Source organism: Pygocentrus nattereri, chromosome 4 (genome assembly GCF_015220715.1).
Source record: "Pygocentrus nattereri isolate fPygNat1 chromosome 4, fPygNat1.pri, whole genome shotgun sequence".
In the NCBI taxonomy this organism is placed as follows: domain Eukaryota; kingdom Metazoa; phylum Chordata; class Actinopteri; order Characiformes; family Serrasalmidae; genus Pygocentrus; species Pygocentrus nattereri.
In genome coordinates this window covers 48,815,038-48,831,953 of record NC_051214.1, presented here as the reverse complement: position 1 = coordinate 48,831,953, position 16,916 = coordinate 48,815,038, and the positions used below count along the sequence as shown (strand labels likewise).

Genomic DNA, 16,916 nt, shown 5'->3' with positions numbered 1-16,916 from the left:
GGAATTTCCCTGTTTGTGGGATCCAAAAAAAAAAAACAGTATCGCTTAAATTGATGATTTTCTTCCGTCCATACGTCTAACTTATGGAATGCATCCATCCATTTTCTAAGCCGCTTCTCCGTCAGGGTTGCGGGGGGAAGCTGGAGCCTATCCCAGCAGTCTTCGGGCAGAAGGGAGGATACACCCTGGACAGGGCAGGGCAGTCACACAGACAGTCACACCTAGGGGCAGTGTAACATGTCCAATTGGCCTGACTGCATGTCTTTGGGAGGAAACTGGAGAACCCGGAGGAAACCCACGCAGACACGGGGAGAACATGCAAACTCCACACAGAGAGGACCCCGGTCAGCCGGCCAGGGAATCGAACCCAGGCCCTCCTTGCTGTGAGGCGACAGCGCTACCCACCACGCCATCGTGCCGCCCCACTTATGGAATCATTATATCCAATTATGGAACCATATGGAACCATTATCTCCAAGTCCGATCTGTATCATTTTTTAAAAAGACAATGTACCAGGCACACCCTAGCACACCCTAGCATGATTGCTGGTGTTTTTCCAGAAACTTATATTGTACTTTATTTATGTTTTATCCTGCATAATACAAGATATTTTAATTTTGGGAATCTTTAATTTACATAAAGTCTTTTAGATTTTCACTGAGATTTTTTAACCTTCTCATCCTTTGTTGAAAAATATCATCTTAGTTGTTATGAAGATTTTAAGAAGGTGTGCAAAGCGATTCCCTTAGCATTGATTCAATTCATCAAAAATGTCATTGTATACTCAGAGGTGACCGTTTCGATGCCCACGTTAAAAGTGAATGACTGGAACTCAGTTGACTTCAAGTGTAATAACAAGATTATCAATGACGGTATGAGACAAAAGATTTACCATGAATATAAAAGAGATTGTTTCAAGAAACATCCTAATACAAATTATAAAAACATAATGGCTTTTGCTCATTCCAAGTTTGTCAAATGGCCCATAAAGTGAAAGAGACTCATTTCAAAATAACAAATAAGATTTATCCTGTAGGCACGTTTCTTGAAAGAAGATTTCAATTGGATGTTGGTTCATGTGCCTTTTGTAAGTCAGAAGATGAATCCCTGGAGCATTTGTTTTTTTCATGTAAATATTCTCAAAGTTTTTGAATGGAAATTAGAAACTGGATTAATCTCAAAATTAACATTCTGTTAACATTCTTCTTTTGATGTTGATGCCATTTTATTTTATGCGGAAAACTTTCTCTGATGCCATAAATGTAATTGTACTTTTAGCAAAATACCACATTCACTGTAGTAAGTGGAGGGGTAATAAGCCCTCCTTCCTCTGCTTTATGAATGAATTTAAATCATATTATTCTTCATTAAGTAGATTAAAAAACTGGAAAAATGCTTGAATCATCTCACACCAGATCCCTAGAAACGTATTGTTCTAATCTGTCATTATATGGCTTTGCTCCTTTGTACTCTGTATTATTATTATTTATTTATTTTTCTTTCTTGTAATCATATTTTACGCCCCCTAGCTAGTAACTTGAAGTTATGACGTCCTCGACGAGAGTTTGTATCTTAGTATATTGTTCTGTATCAAAAAGTTATATAAAAAAAAAATCTGCCCTGGGAGATCCACAAAGCTGGATTTCTCACTTAACCAGATACCTTAAGCCCAAAGACGGGGACTCGCCAATAAGAATGTCCCTCAGCTCTTTTCCTATCGGACAAGCTTGACTTCTGGCCAACTAAGATCCATCCATCCATCCATCCATCCATCCATCCATCCATCCATCTATCCATCCATCCATCCATCCATTTTCTAAGTTGCTTCTCCGTCAGGGTCGCGGGCCAACTGAGATCCTGCACTATGAAATGTGTGGTTTTTTTTTTTGCTCCCAAAACACCTGGTCCAACTAACCAGCTCGTTACCAGCCAATTAGTGAGTTGAAATGAGTATGCTAAAGCAGAATAAGCACTAAAATGTGTCAGGTAGTGGGCCTTCAGGACCATTGAGAAATACTGCATTAGTGGTCACCACTAGTTTTTTGTGGGACACTTTTAGATCTCATAAGGAAACCATCGAATGCAACTGCAGTCAGTCTACAACACCTGATAAACCTTTAGAGTGCTTTAGACTGTGATATCAACCCATCAGGAAAACATGCATCACTGACTACTGCATACCACTAGTAACTAACAGAAACTTTTGGTGATTTTTTTATCAGCATGAAAATGTTATACTGCATTTGCCTATTAATATAACTTTTTTCTGTCAAGTTATCTGCTTTGAGATTGCTCTCTGTACTTCTAAAACATTATTAAACCTGGATATAAATTACATTATTATTTAAATGTCAGTCATTTTAGAATCTTTTAATTATCTTGGCCATATCCAAGATTATTTCATTTTCATTACATCTTCCTGGTGCCAGGCTTATTATTTGAAATGAATAATTGTAACGGTTGGGAGCGAGGAGGTGGAGATAAGCGACGTTTATTAAGGTCAAATTTCAGCAGGCTCTACATGCTGCAGTCCTGACTCTGCGGCTGGTATGCCTTTAACAGCTTGGACTTCGTGGATAACTGGTCCTCGTTTTGGGGCCAGCCAGCGGTCTCCCTGAGGGATGGAATTCCACCTAGTCATCCGGGATCTGTTGTTCTGTTACGGGACATTGAGAGGGCCATCCACTGACTACAAAGCGAAGGCCTTGTAAGTAATGGCAAAAATAGAAATGCTATAGCTAATAATACTAGTGCTACTGTTGAAAATAAGGTGTTTGCTAGCACTTCTATTGTAAATAAGGCAAGTGCTAATAAAAATACTTATTCTATAAGTACAAATGCTCACATCACAAACTACCTTGAGACGCCACATAGGTTTCTCCCAATTGAGACTGTGTCTGTTCCCCGAATAAAACAAAGCATCAAAAAGCCTAAAGTTTGCTCTAGTAACTTGATTAATATCAGATAAGTTATACCAGTTTGTAATGACTGCACCTTTGGTCAAAAACTAGGACTGCTTTACATAAGATCTCTTACATCTAAGGCTGTCGTTGTAAATTAAATTATTACCGATCATGATTTTGATGCTCTGCAGAAGGGCATTTGTGAGGTCAGCCACTGATGTTGGTCTAGAGGGCCTGGCTCGCAATCTCCGTTCTATTTCATCCCAAAGGTGTTCAGTGGGGTTGAACTGGGGGTTCTACACCCGCTTCGAAACCTCCAGCACTAGCACAGGGAGGTTCACACACACACAGCCCACACAACCCCTGTCCCCCCCTCTGTCAGTATCAACAGGCCAGGTCTGCAGAGCTCTGAGAAAGATCAACCCCCGCAAGGCACCAGGACCAGACAAGATTCCTGGGCGGGCCCTCAGAGCATGTGTGAACGAGCTGGCTAATGTACTGACCTCCATTTTCAATCTCTCTCTCAGCCAGAGCATTGTTCCCACCTGCTACAAAAGGACAGTCATTATCCCCATTCCTAAGAAGAGCCCCCCCCCACCAGCCTGAATGACTACAGACCAGTAGCACTCACTCGAATCATTATATATATATACATATAGCTTTGAGAGAGTGGTGCTGGCCCACATACAAGACAGCATACTGGACACGCTGGACCCCCTGCAGTACGCCTACCGTCACAACAGATCCACCTCGGGCGCAGTCGCTGCTGCCCTTCACTACTCCCTCTCCCACCTGGAAAACAAAGACTCCTACATCAGGATGCTCTTTGTTGACTACAGCTCAGCCTTCAATACGGTCATCCCACACAAACTCACCCACAAACTCTCCACACTCGGCCTGCACCCCACCCTCTGTGACTGGCTTTTGGACTTTCTGACTGGCAGGCCCCAGTCTGTCAGGATCAGCAACAAGACTTCAGCCAGCATCACCACCTACATCGGCACTCCACAGGGCTGCGTCCCCAGCCCTATTCTCTACACCCTGTTCACCCATGACTGTGTCGCCTCCCACAAGGACAACATCATCCTGAAGTTTGCTGATGACACAGCAGTGATAGGACGTATCACTGGTGGAGATGAAGCAGCCTACAGGAGGGAGGTGACCAGACTGGTGTCATGGTGTGATGATAACAACCTCATCCTCAACATGGACAAGACAAAGGTGCTGATAGTGGACATGAGGAAGGAGAGGAGACCTCATTGACCACTTTTCATCCGGGAGCTCGAGGTGGAGAGGGTGAGCAGCTTTAAATACCTGTGTGTCCACATCAGTGAAGACCTCACATGGTCACTGAACACCAAGCAGCTAGTCAGAAAGGCTCAACAACGGCTGTACTTTCTGAGGAGGCTGAGGAAGTTTGGGATGTCTCCGGTGATCCTCAGCAACTTCTACAACTGCGTCATTGAGAGCCTCCTGACCAGCTGCATCACCTTGTGGTACGGCAGCTTGACGGTGATGGATCGTAAATGCCTACAGAGAGTGGTGAAGACTGCAGAGAAGATCACCAATTCTCCACTGCACTCTCTGCAGAACATTTACAACCATAGAGTCCAAAGGAAAGGTGCCTCCATCACCAAAGACACCACCCACCCCCAGCACGGTCTGTTCAAACCTCTGCCCTCAGGCCGGAGGTATAGGAGCATGATGTGCAAGACCTCCAGACTAAAGAACTCCTTCTTCCCCACCGCAATCAGAGTTCTGAATCAGAAATAACTATTCACACTTCGGTCTGACAGACTTAGGAACAGGCGTGTGATGTGTATCCCACTGGTAAAGAACTCTATCCTCAGGAATAACCTGCACCTACTGTCACTTTAACTGTAGCACATGTTTACAATCGCACTATTGCTCTTTACTATTAATTTCTGCTGCAGATAATCATGTTCCTGGCAAGGCACAGCACTATCCATCCATACCACTGTAATTTATACATTGTGTTATTTCTTGATTAATATATATGGTTGTATATATACTCTTTTGTATTTTTTAATGTTATAACTGGCATTCTTAGCGAGGAGCAAAGTAAGCTTTTCATTGTATATAAGGAAAACTGTTCCCTCTGTGCAAATGACAATGAACACTTTGAACTTCCGTAGTCGGCAGGATTCGAAGCTGCGCGGGGAAACCCCAATGGATTTCTAGTCCATCGCCTTAACCACTCGGCCACGACTACCAAGCACATGCAAGCTCTGGCCCGCAACGGCTAAAACTACACAAGTCAGCCATAGCCATTCAAAAGACAAATAAGCCAAACTGGAGCACAAGGTGATTGAAAAGCTTGTCAGAAGTGGGATTCGAACCCACGCCTCCAGGAGAGACTGCGACCTGAACGAAGCGCCTTAGACCGCTCGGCCATCCTGCCAACCTGCCAGAAGCTGCACGTAGTGTAGGTGACGCTTATATGTTTTGGTCCCAACATTAAAACAGAAAGAATCCCTCTTTATTGTAACTCCAAAGGCTTTAGAGGCAGGTGCTTCGTTAAAGCGACTATGGCTCTGATGTACGTTCAAGATAGTCTTTTTAACCACAGGCTGGGTTCTGTCATGAAGCAGCTACAGCCCCTCTGCCAGATAAACGAAAACACCTCCGTAGTCGGCAGGATTCGAACCTGCACGGGGAGACCCCAATGGATTTCAAGTCCATCTTTGTGAACCAGTGCCTGCAGCTGAACTTGCACAAGTCGGTCATGGATATTTACTTAGTGCAACTATGCAAAAGTCGAGCACGAGGCATTTGAAAAGCATGTCAGATGCAGGCTTCGAAGCCACGCCTTCATGACGCAGCCTTTTCTTCTTCTTTGAGAACTTAATCTGAGAATTTCACCATATGGACAAAAACATTGGAACACCTGCACATTCAGGAGCTTTCATGACCTCTCATTCTAAATCCATAGGTGTTAATATGGAGTTAGTCCCCCTGTTGCAGCTATAACAGCTTACACTGTTTTGGGAAGGCTTTCTACAAGACTTGGGAGTGTGTCTGTGGAAAAGTTGCCCTTTCATCCAGAAGGGCATTTGTGAGGTCAGCCACTGATGTTGGTCTAGAGGGCCTGGTTCGCAATCTCCGTTCTAGTTCATCCCAAAGGTGTTCAGTGGGGTTGAGGTCAGGGCTCTGTGTGGGCCAGTCACGTTCTTCCACACCAAACTCACCCAACCATGCCTTTAATGGAGCTTGTTTTGAGCACTGGGGCACATTCATGCTGGAAGAGAAAAGGACCTATCCTAAATTTTTTCCACAAAGCTAGAAGCCTAAAATTTCCAAAATGTCATGATACGCTGAAGCATTAAGATTTCCCCTGACTGGAACTAAGGTGCCTAGGCCAGCCCCTAAAAAACAACCCCATAGCATTATCCCTCCTCCAGTAAACTTTACAGTTGGCACAATGCAGTGAGGTAGGTAAGGTTCTCCGGGCATTGGCCAAATCCAGACTCATTCATCAGACTCCCAGAAAGAGCAACGTTATTGGTCATGCCACAGAACAAGTTTCCACTGCTCCAGAGTCCAGTGGCGGCGTACTTTACACCACTCTCCCCAACTTTTGTCCATAGTGAACAAAAGAATGGACGTATTGGTGGAGGGAGCACATGCTGGACTGAGGCTTCTACCTCGGTCCAATTGGGAAGTAGAAAGAGCCGTGCCTCCAGATAAATGAAAAGCAGCCCGTAGTCGGCAGGATTCGAACCTGCGCGGGGAAACCCCAATGGATTTCTAGTCCATCGCCTTAACCACTCGGCCACGACTACCAAGCACGTGCAAGCTCTGGCCCGCAACGGCTCAAACTACACAAGTCAGCCATAGCCATTCAAAAGACAAATAAGCCAAACTGGAGCACAAGGTGATTGAAAAGCTTGTCAGAAGTGGGATTCGAACCCACGCCTCCAGGAGAGACTGCGACCTGAACGCAGCGCCTTAGACCGCTCGGCCATCCTGACAACCTGCCAGAAGCCGCACGTAGTGTAGGTGACGCTTATATGTTTTGGTCCCGACATTAAAACAGAAAGAATCCCTCTTTATTGTAACTCCAAAGGCTTTAGAGGCAGGTGCTTCGTTAAAGCGACTATGGCTCTGATGTACGTTCAAGATAGTCTTTTTAACCACAGGCTGGGTTCTGTCATGAAGCAGCTACAGCCCCTCTGCCAGATAAACGAAAACACCTCCGTAGTCGGCAGGATTCGAACCTGCGCGGGGAGACCCCAATGGATTTCAAGTCCATCGCCTTAACCACTCGGCCACGACTACCGGCCGCGCTTCATGAACCAGTGCCTGCGGCTGAACTTGCACAAGTCGGTCATGGATATTTACTTAGTGCAACTATGCAAAAGTCGAGCACGAGGCATTTGAAAAGCATGTCAGATGCAGGCTTCGAAGCCACGCCTTCATGACGCAGCCTTTTCTTCTTCTTTGAGAACTTAATCTGAGAATTTCACCATATGGACAAAAACATTGGAACACCTGCACATTCAGGAGCTTTCATGACCTCTCATTCTAAATCCATAGGTGTTAATATGGAGTTAGTCCCCCTGTTGCAGCTATAACAGCTTACACTGTTTTGGGAAGGCTTTCTACAAGACTTGGGAGTGTGTCTGTGGAAAAGTTGCCCTTTCATCCAGAAGGGCATTTGTGAGGTCAGCCACTGATGTTGGTCTAGAGGGCCTGGTTCGCAATCTCCGTTCTAGTTCATCCCAAAGGTGTTCAGTGGGGTTGAGGTCAGGGCTCTGTGTGGGCCAGTCACGTTCTTCCACACCAAACTCACCCAACCATGCCTTTAATGGAGCTTGTTTTGAGCACTGGGGCACATTCATGCTGGAAGAGAAAAGGACCTATCCTAAATTTTTTCCACAAAGCTAGAAGCCTAAAATTTCCAAAATGTCATGATACGCTGAAGCATTAAGATTTCCCCTGACTGGAACTAAGGTGCCTAGGCCAGCCCCTAAAAAACAACCCCATAGCATTATCCCTCCTCCAGTAAACTTTACAGTTGGCACAATGCAGTGAGGTAGGTAAGGTTCTCCGGGCATTGGCCAAATCCAGACTCATTCATCAGACTCCCAGAAAGAGCAACGTTATTGGTCATGCCACAGAACAAGTTTCCACTGCTCCAGAGTCCAGTGGCGGCGTACTTTACACCACTCTCCCCAACTTTTGTCCATAGTGAACAAAAGAATGGACGTATTGGTGGAGGGAGCACATGCTGGACTGAGGCTTCTACCTCGGTCCAATTGGGAAGTAGAAAGAGCCGTGCCTCCAGATAAATGAAAAGCAGCCCGTAGTCGGCAGGATTCGAACCTGCGCGGGGAAACCCCAATGGATTTCTAGTCCATCGCCTTAACCACTCGGCCACGACTACCAAGCACGTGCAAGCTCTGGCCCGCAACGGCTCAAACTACACAAGTCAGCCATAGCCATTCAAAAGACAAATAAGCCAAACTGGAGCACAAGGTGATTGAAAAGCTTGTCAGAACTGGGATTCAAACCCACGCCTCCAGGAGAGACTGCGACCTGAAAGCAGCGCCTTAGACCGCTCGGCCATCCTGACAACCTGCCAAAAGCCGCACGTAGTGTAGGTGACGCTTATATGTTTTGGTCCCGACATTAAAACAGAAAGAATCCCTCTTTATTGTAACTCCAAAGGCTTTAGAGGCAGGTGCTTCGTTAAAGCGACTATGGCTCTGATGTACGTTCAAGATAGTCTTTTTAACCACAGGCTGGGTTCTGTCATGAAGCAGCTACAGCCCCTCTGCCAGATAAACGAAAACACCTCCGTAGTCGGCAGGATTCGAACCTGCGCGGGGAGACCCCAATGGATTTCAAGTCCATCGCCTTAACCACTCGGCCACGACTACCGGCCGCGCTTCATGAACCAGTGCCTGCGGCTGAACTTGCACAAGTCGGTCATGGATATTTACTTAGTGCAACTATGCAAAAGTCGAGCACGAGGCATTTGAAAAGCATGTCAGATGCAGGCTTCGAAGCCACGCCTTCATGACGCAGCCTTTTCTTCTTCTTTGAGAACTTAATCTGAGAATTTCACCATATGGACAAAAACATTGGAACACCTGCACATTCAGGAGCTTTCATGACCTCTCATTCTAAATCCATAGGTGTTAATATGGAGTTAGTCCCCCTGTTGCAGCTATAACAGCTTACACTGTTTTGGGAAGGCTTTCTACAAGACTTGGGAGTGTGTCTGTGGAAAAGTTGCCCTTTCATCCAGAAGGGCATTTGTGAGGTCAGCCACTGATGTTGGTCTAGAGGGCCTGGTTCGCAATCTCCGTTCTAGTTCATCCCAAAGGTGTTCAGTGGGGTTGAGGTCAGGGCTCTGTGTGGGCCAGTCACGTTCTTCCACACCAAACTCACCCAACCATGCCTTTAATGGAGCTTGTTTTGAGCACTGGGGCACATTCATGCTGGAAGAGAAAAGGACCTATCCTAAATTTTTTCCACAAAGCTAGAAGCCTAAAATTTCCAAAATGTCATGATACGCTGAAGCATTAAGATTTCCCCTGACTGGAACTAAGGTGCCTAGGCCAGCCCCTAAAAAACAACCCCATAGCATTATCCCTCCTCCAGTAAACTTTACAGTTGGCACAATGCAGTGAGGTAGGTAAGGTTCTCCGGGCATTGGCCAAATCCAGACTCATTCATCAGACTCCCAGAAAGAGCAACGTTATTGGTCATGCCACAGAACAAGTTTCCACTGCTCCAGAGTCCAGTGGCGGCGTACTTTACACCACTCTCCCCAACTTTTGTCCATAGTGAACAAAAGAATGGACGTATTGGTGGAGGGAGCACATGCTGGACTGAGGCTTCTACCTCGGTCCAATTGGGAAGTAGAAAGAGCCGTGCCTCCAGATAAATGAAAAGCAGCCCGTAGTCGGCAGGATTCGAACCTGCGCGGGGAAACCCCAATGGATTTCTAGTCCATCGCCTTAACCACTCGGCCACGACTACCAAGCACATGCAAGCTCTGGCCCGCAACGGCTCAAACTACACAAGTCAGCCATACCCATTCAAAAGACAAATAAGCCAAACTGGAGCACAAGGTGATTGAAAAGCTTGTCAGAAGTGGGATTCGAACCCACGCCTCCAGGAGAGACTGCGACCTGAACGCAGCGCCTTAGACCGCTCGGCCATCCTGACAACCTGCCAGAAGCCGCACGTAGTGTAGGTGACGCTTATATGTTTTGGTCCCGACATTAAAACAGAAAGAATCCCTCTTTATTGTAACTCCAAAGGCTTTAGAGGCAGGTGCTTCGTTAAAGCGACTATGGCTCTGATGTACGTGCAAGATAGTCTTTTTAACCACAGGCTGGGTTCTGTCATGAAGCAGCTACAGCCCCTCTGCCAGATAAACGAAAACACCTCCGTAGTCGGCAGGATTCGAACCTGCGCGGGGAGACCCCAATGGATTTCAAGTCCATCGCCTTAACCACTCGGCCACGACTACCGGCCGCGCTTCGTGAACCAGTGCCTGCGGCTGAACTTGCACAAGTCGGTCATGGATATTTACTTAGTGCAACTATGCAAAAGTCGAGCACGAGGCATTTGAAAAGCATGTCAGATGCAGGCTTCGAAGCCACGCCTTCATGACGCAGCCTTTTCTTCTTCTTTGAGAACTTAATCTGAGAATTTCACCATATGGACAAAAACATTGGAACACCTGCACATTCAGGAGCTTTGATGACCTCTCATTCTAAATCCATAGGTGTTAATATGGAGTTAGTCCCCCTGTTGCAGCTATAACAGCTTACACTGTTTTGGGAAGGCTTTCTACAAGACTTGGGAGTGTGTCTGTGGAAAAGTTGCCCTTTCATCCAGAAGGGCATTTGTGAGGTCAGCCACTGATGTTGGTCTAGAGGGCCTGGTTCGCAATCTCCGTTCTAGTTCATCCCAAAGGTGTTCAGTGGGGTTGAGGTCAGGGCTCTGTGTGGGCCAGTCAAGTTCTTCCACACCAAACTCACCCAACCATGCCTTTAATGGAGCTTGTTTTGAGCACTGGGGCACATTCATGCTGGAAGAGAAAAGGACCTATCCTAAATTTTTTCCACAAAGCTAGAAGCCTAAAATTTCCAAAATGTCATGATACGCTGAAGCATTAAGATTTCCCCTGACTGGAACTAAGGTGCCTAGGCCAGCCCCTAAAAAACAACCCCATAGCATTATCCCTCCTCCAGTAAACTTTACAGTTGGCACAATGCAGTGAGGTAGGTAAGGTTCTCCGGGCATTGGCCAAATCCAGACTCATTCATCAGACTCCCAGAAAGAGCAACGTTATTGGTCATGCCACAGAACAAGTTTCCACTGCTCCAGAGTCCAGTGGCGGCGTACTTTACACCACTCTCCCCAACTTTTGTCCATAGTGAACAAAAGAATGGACGTATTGGTGGAGGGAGCACATGCTGGACTGAGGCTTCTACCTCGGTCCAATTGGGAAGTAGAAAGAGCCATGCCTCCAGATAAATGAAAAGCAGCCCGTAGTCGGCAGGATTCGAACCTGCGCGGGGAAACCCCAATGGATTTCTAGTCCATCGCCTTAACCACTCGGCCACGACTACCAAGCACGTGCAAGCTCTGGCCCGCAACGGCTCAAACTACACAAGTCAGCCATAGCCATTCAAAAGACAAATAAGCCAAACTGGAGCACAAGGTGATTGAAAAGCTTGTCAGAAGTGGGATTCGAACCCACGCCTCCAGGAGAGACTGCGACCTGAACGCAGCGCCTTAGACCGCTCGGCCATCCTGACAACCTGCCAGAAGCTGCACGTAGTGTAGGTGACGCATATATGTTTTGGTCCCGACATTAAAACAGAAAGAATCCCTCTTTATTGTAACTCCAAAGGCTTTAGAGGCAGGTGCTTCGTTAAAGCGACTATGGCTCTGATGTACGTTCAAGATAGTCTTTTTAACCACAGGCTGGGTTCTGTCATGAAGCAGCTACAGCCCCTCTGCCAGATAAACGAAAACACCTCCGTAGTCGGCAGGATTCGAACCTGCGCGGGGAGACCCCAATGGATTTCAAGTCCATCGCCTTAACCACTCGGCCACGACTACCGGCCGCGCTTCATGAACCAGTGCCTGCGGCTGAACTTGCACAAGTCGGTCATGGATATTTACTTAGTGCAACTATGCAAAAGTCGAGCACGAGGCATTTGAAAAGCATGTCAGATGCAGGCTTCGAAGCCACGCCTTCATGACGCAGCCTTTTCTTCTTCTTTGAGAACTTAATCTGAGAATTTCACCATATGGACAAAAACATTGGAACACCTGCACATTCAGGAGCTTTCATGACCTCTCATTCTAAATCCATAGGTGTTAATATGGAGTTAGTCCCCCTGTTGCAGCTATAACAGCTTACACTGTTTTGGGAAGGCTTTCTACAAGACTTGGGAGTGTGTCTGTGGAAAAGTTGCCCTTTCATCCAGAAGGGCATTTGTGAGGTCAGCCACTGATGTTGGTCTAGAGGGCCTGGTTCGCAATCTCCGTTCTAGTTCATCCCAAAGGTGTTCAGTGGGGTTGAGGTCAGGGCTCTGTGTGGGCCAGTCACGTTCTTCCACACCAAACTCACCCAACCATGCCTTTAATGGAGCTTGTTTTGAGCACTGGGGCACATTCATGCTGGAAGAGAAAAGGACCTATCCTAAATTTTTTCCACAAAGCTAGAAGCCTAAAATTTCCAAAATGTCATGATACGCTGAAGCATTAAGATTTCCCCTGACTGGAACTAAGGTGCCTAGGCCAGCCCCTAAAAAACAACCCCATAGCATTATCCCTCCTCCAGTAAACTTTACAGTTGGCACAATGCAGTGAGGTAGGTAAGGTTCTCCGGGCATTGGCCAAATCCAGACTCATTCATCAGACTCCCAGAAAGAGCAACGTTATTGGTCATGCCACAGAACAAGTTTCCACTGCTCCAGAGTCCAGTGGCGGCGTACTTTACACCACTCTCCCCAACTTTTGTCCATAGTGAACAAAAGAATGGACGTATTGGTGGAGGGAGCACATGCTGGACTGAGGCTTCTACCTCGGTCCAATTGGGAAGTAGAAAGAGCCGTGCCTCCAGATAAATGAAAAGCAGCCCGTAGTCGGCAGGATTCGAACCTGCGCGGGGAAACCCCAATGGATTTCTAGTCCATCGCCTTAACCACTCGGCCACGACTACCAAGCACATGCAAGCTCTGGCCCGCAACGGCTCAAACTACACAAGTCAGCCATAGCCATTCAAAAGACAAATAAGCCAAACTGGAGCACAAGGTGATTGAAAAGCTTGTCAGAAGTGGGATTCGAACCCACGCCTCCAGGAGAGACTGCGACCTGAACGCAGCGCCTTAGACCGCTCGGCCATCCTGACAACCTGCCAGAAGCCGCACGTAGTGTAGGTGACGCTTATATGTTTTGGTCCCGACATTAAAACAGAAAGAATCCCTCTTTATTGTAACTCCAAAGGCTTTAGAGGCAGGTGCTTCGTTAAAGCGACTATGGCTCTGATGTACGTTCAAGATAGTCTTTTTAACCACAGGCTGGGTTCTGTCATGAAGCAGCTACAGCCCCTCTGCCAGATAAACGAAAACACCTCCGTAGTCGGCAGGATTCGAACCTGCGCGGGGAGACCCCAATGGATTTCAAGTCCATCGCCTTAACCACTCGGCCACGACTACCGGCCGCGCTTCATGAACCAGTGCCTGCGGCTGAACTTGCACAAGTCGGTCATGGATATTTACTTAGTGCAACTATGCAAAAGTCGAGCACGAGGCATTTGAAAAGCATGTCAGATGCAGGCTTCGAAGCCACGCCTTCATGACGCAGCCTTTTCTTCTTCTTTGAGAACTTAATCTGAGAATTTCACCATATGGACAAAAACATTGGAACACCTGCACATTCAGGAGCTTTCATGACCTCTCATTCTAAATCCATAGGTGTTAATATGGAGTTAGTCCCCCTGTTGCAGCTATAACAGCTTACACTGTTTTGGGAAGGCTTTCTACAAGACTTGGGAGTGTGTCTGTGGAAAAGTTGCCCTTTCATCCAGAAGGGCATTTGTGAGGTCAGCCACTGATGTTGGTCTAGAGGGCCTGGTTCGCAATCTCCGTTCTAGTTCATCCCAAAGGTGTTCAGTGGGGTTGAGGTCAGGGCTCTGTGTGGGCCAGTCACGTTCTTCCACACCAAACTCACCCAACCATGCCTTTAATGGAGCTTGTTTTGAGCACTGGGGCACATTCATGCTGGAAGAGAAAAGGACCTATCCTAAATTTTTTCCACAAAGCTAGAAGCCTAAAATTTCCAAAATGTCATGATACGCTGAAGCATTAAGATTTCCCCTGACTGGAACTAAGGTGCCTAGGCCAGCCCCTAAAAAACAACCCCATAGCATTATCCCTCCTCCAGTAAACTTTACAGTTGGCACAATGCAGTGAGGTAGGTAAGGTTCTCCGGGCATTGGCCAAATCCAGACTCATTCATCAGACTCCCAGAAAGAGCAACGTCATTGGTCATGCCACAGAACAAGTTTCCACTGCTCCAGAGTCCAGTGGTGGCGTACTTTACACCACTCTCCCCAACTTTTGTCCATAGTGAAGAAAAGAATGGACGTATTGGTGGAGGGAGCACATGCTGGACTGAGGCTTCTACCTCGGTCCAATTGGGAAGTAGAAAGAGCCGTGCCTCCAGATAAATGAAAAGCAGCCCGTAGTCGGCAGGATTCGAACCTGCGCGGGGAAACCCCAATGGATTTCTAGTCCATCGCCTTAACCACTCGGCCACGACTACCAAGCACATGCAAGCTCTGGCCCGCAACGGCTCAAACTACACAAGTCAGCCATAGCCATTCAAAAGACAAATAAGCCAAACTGGAGCACAAGGTGATTGAAAAGCTTGTCAGAAGTGGGATTCGAACCCACGCCTCCAGGAGAGACTGCGACCTGAACGCAGCGCCTTAGACCGCTCGGCCATCCTGACAACCTGCCAGAAGCTGCACGTAGTGTAGGTGACGCTTATATGTTTTGGTCCCGACATTAAAACAGAAAGAATCCCTCTTTATTGTAACTCCAAAGGCTTTAGAGGCAGGTGCTTCGTTAAAGCGACTATGGCTCTGATGTACGTTCAAGATAGTCTTTTTAACCACAGGCTGGGTTCTGTCATGAAGCAGCTACAGCCCCTCTGCCAGATAAACGAAAACACCTCCGTAGTCGGCAGGATTCGAACCTGCGCGGGGAGACCCCAATGGATTTCAAGTCCATCGCCTTAACCACTCGGCCACGACTACCGGCCGCGCTTCATGAACCAGTGCCTGCGGCTGAACTTGCACAAGTCGGTCATGGATATTTACTTAGTGCAACTATGCAAAAGTCGAGCACGAGGCATTTGAAAAGCATGTCAGATGCAGGCTTCGAAGCCACGCCTTCATGACGCAGCCTTTTCTTCTTCTTTGAGAACTTAATCTGAGAATTTCACCATATGGACAAAAACATTGGAACACCTGCACATTCAGGAGCTTTCATGACCTCTCATTCTAAATCCATAGGTGTTAATATGGAGTTAGTCCCCCTGTTGCAGCTATAACAGCTTACACTGTTTTGGGAAGGCTTTCTACAAGACTTGGGAGTGTGTCTGTGGAAAAGTTGCCCTTTCATCCAGAAGGGCATTTGTGAGGTCAGCCACTGATGTTGGTCTAGAGGGCCTGGTTCGCAATCTCCGTTCTAGTTCATCCCAAAGGTGTTCAGTGGGGTTGAGGTCAGGGCTCTGTGTGGGCCAGTCACGTTCTTCCACACCAAACTCACCCAACCATGCCTTTAATGGAGCTTGTTTTGAGCACTGGGGCACATTCATGCTGGAAGAGAAAAGGACCTATCCTAAATTTTTTCCACAAAGCTAGAAGCCTAAAATTTCCAAAATGTCATGATACGCTGAAGCATTAAGATTTCCCCTGACTGGAACTAAGGTGCCTAGGCCAGCCCCTAAAAAACAACCCCATAGCATTATCCCTCCTCCAGTAAACTTTACAGTTGGCACAATGCAGTGAGGTAGGTAAGGTTCTCCGGGCATTGGCCAAATCCAGACTCATTCATCAGACTCCCAGAAAGAGCAACGTTATTGGTCATGCCACAGAACAAGTTTCCACTGCTCCAGAGTCCAGTGGCGGCGTACTTTACACCACTCTCCCCAACTTTTGTCCATAGTGAACAAAAGAATGGACGTATTGGTGGAGGGAGCACATGCTGGACTGAGGCTTCTACCTCGGTCCAATTGGGAAGTAGAAAGAGCCGTGCCTCCAGATAAATGAAAAGCAGCCCGTAGTCGGCAGGATTCGAACCTGCGCGGGGAAACCCCAATGGATTTCTAGTCCATCGCCTTAACCACTCGGCCACGACTACCAAGCACGTGCAAGCTCTGGCCCGCAACGGCTCAAACTACACAAGTCAGCCATAGCCATTCAAAAGACAAATAAGCCAAACTGGAGCACAAGGTGATTGAAAAGCTTGTCAGAAGTGGGATTCGAACCCACGCCTCCAGGAGAGACTGCGACCTGAACGCAGCGCCTTAGACCGCTCGGCCATCCTGACAACCTGCCAGAAGCTGCACGTAGTGTAGGTGACGCATATATGTTTTGGTCCCGACATTAAAACAGAAAGAATCCCTCTTTATTGTAACTCCAAAGGCTTTAGAGGCAGGTGCTTCGTTAAAGCGACTATGGCTCTGATGTACGTTCAAGATAGTCTTTTTAACCACAGGCTGGGTTCTGTCATGAAGCAGCTACAGCCCCTCTGCCAGATAAACGAAAACACCTCCGTAGTCGGCAGGATTCGAACCTGCGCGGGGAGACCCCAATGGATTTCAAGTCCATCGCCTTAACCACTCGGCCACGACTACCGGCCGCGCTTCATGAACCAGTGCCTGCGGCTGAACTTGCACAAGTCGGTCATGGATATTTACTTAGTGCAACTATGCAAAAGTCGAGC

General features: G+C 47.2%; 22 non-coding genes across 22 annotated transcripts; all 22 read right to left on the bottom strand.

Moving 5' to 3' along the window:
- Positions 1-5,055: 5,055 nt before the first annotated feature.
- Positions 5,056-5,137, bottom strand: trnas-aga. Its single transcript has one exon. It is a non-coding gene; the product is annotated as a tRNA-Ser (tRNA).
- A 106-nt stretch (positions 5,138-5,243) lies between these two features.
- On the bottom strand, positions 5,244-5,326 carry trnal-cag. Its single transcript has one exon. It is a non-coding gene; the product is annotated as a tRNA-Leu (tRNA).
- A 1,299-nt stretch (positions 5,327-6,625) lies between these two features.
- trnas-aga lies at positions 6,626-6,707 on the bottom strand. The gene has a single exon. It is a non-coding gene; the product is annotated as a tRNA-Ser (tRNA).
- Positions 6,708-6,813: 106 nt separating this feature from the next.
- Positions 6,814-6,896, bottom strand: trnal-cag. Its single transcript has one exon. It is a non-coding gene; the product is annotated as a tRNA-Leu (tRNA).
- Positions 6,897-7,121: 225 nt separating this feature from the next.
- On the bottom strand, positions 7,122-7,203 carry trnas-uga. Its single transcript has one exon. It is a non-coding gene; the product is annotated as a tRNA-Ser (tRNA).
- Positions 7,204-8,229: 1,026 nt separating this feature from the next.
- trnas-aga lies at positions 8,230-8,311 on the bottom strand. Its single transcript has one exon. It is a non-coding gene; the product is annotated as a tRNA-Ser (tRNA).
- Positions 8,312-8,725: 414 nt separating this feature from the next.
- trnas-uga lies at positions 8,726-8,807 on the bottom strand. The gene has a single exon. It is a non-coding gene; the product is annotated as a tRNA-Ser (tRNA).
- A 1,026-nt stretch (positions 8,808-9,833) lies between these two features.
- Positions 9,834-9,915, bottom strand: trnas-aga. Its single transcript has one exon. It is a non-coding gene; the product is annotated as a tRNA-Ser (tRNA).
- Positions 9,916-10,021: 106 nt separating this feature from the next.
- trnal-cag lies at positions 10,022-10,104 on the bottom strand. Its single transcript has one exon. It is a non-coding gene; the product is annotated as a tRNA-Leu (tRNA).
- A 225-nt stretch (positions 10,105-10,329) lies between these two features.
- On the bottom strand, positions 10,330-10,411 carry trnas-uga. Its single transcript has one exon. It is a non-coding gene; the product is annotated as a tRNA-Ser (tRNA).
- A 1,026-nt stretch (positions 10,412-11,437) lies between these two features.
- On the bottom strand, positions 11,438-11,519 carry trnas-aga. Its single transcript has one exon. It is a non-coding gene; the product is annotated as a tRNA-Ser (tRNA).
- A 106-nt stretch (positions 11,520-11,625) lies between these two features.
- On the bottom strand, positions 11,626-11,708 carry trnal-cag. Its single transcript has one exon. It is a non-coding gene; the product is annotated as a tRNA-Leu (tRNA).
- A 225-nt stretch (positions 11,709-11,933) lies between these two features.
- Positions 11,934-12,015, bottom strand: trnas-uga. Its single transcript has one exon. It is a non-coding gene; the product is annotated as a tRNA-Ser (tRNA).
- Positions 12,016-13,041: 1,026 nt separating this feature from the next.
- trnas-aga lies at positions 13,042-13,123 on the bottom strand. Its single transcript has one exon. It is a non-coding gene; the product is annotated as a tRNA-Ser (tRNA).
- A 106-nt stretch (positions 13,124-13,229) lies between these two features.
- Positions 13,230-13,312, bottom strand: trnal-cag. The gene has a single exon. It is a non-coding gene; the product is annotated as a tRNA-Leu (tRNA).
- A 225-nt stretch (positions 13,313-13,537) lies between these two features.
- On the bottom strand, positions 13,538-13,619 carry trnas-uga. Its single transcript has one exon. It is a non-coding gene; the product is annotated as a tRNA-Ser (tRNA).
- Positions 13,620-14,645: 1,026 nt separating this feature from the next.
- On the bottom strand, positions 14,646-14,727 carry trnas-aga. Its single transcript has one exon. It is a non-coding gene; the product is annotated as a tRNA-Ser (tRNA).
- A 106-nt stretch (positions 14,728-14,833) lies between these two features.
- Positions 14,834-14,916, bottom strand: trnal-cag. The gene has a single exon. It is a non-coding gene; the product is annotated as a tRNA-Leu (tRNA).
- A 225-nt stretch (positions 14,917-15,141) lies between these two features.
- On the bottom strand, positions 15,142-15,223 carry trnas-uga. Its single transcript has one exon. It is a non-coding gene; the product is annotated as a tRNA-Ser (tRNA).
- Positions 15,224-16,249: 1,026 nt separating this feature from the next.
- trnas-aga lies at positions 16,250-16,331 on the bottom strand. The gene has a single exon. It is a non-coding gene; the product is annotated as a tRNA-Ser (tRNA).
- Positions 16,332-16,437: 106 nt separating this feature from the next.
- On the bottom strand, positions 16,438-16,520 carry trnal-cag. The gene has a single exon. It is a non-coding gene; the product is annotated as a tRNA-Leu (tRNA).
- A 225-nt stretch (positions 16,521-16,745) lies between these two features.
- trnas-uga lies at positions 16,746-16,827 on the bottom strand. The gene has a single exon. It is a non-coding gene; the product is annotated as a tRNA-Ser (tRNA).
- Between the last annotated feature and the right edge of the window lie 89 nt (positions 16,828-16,916).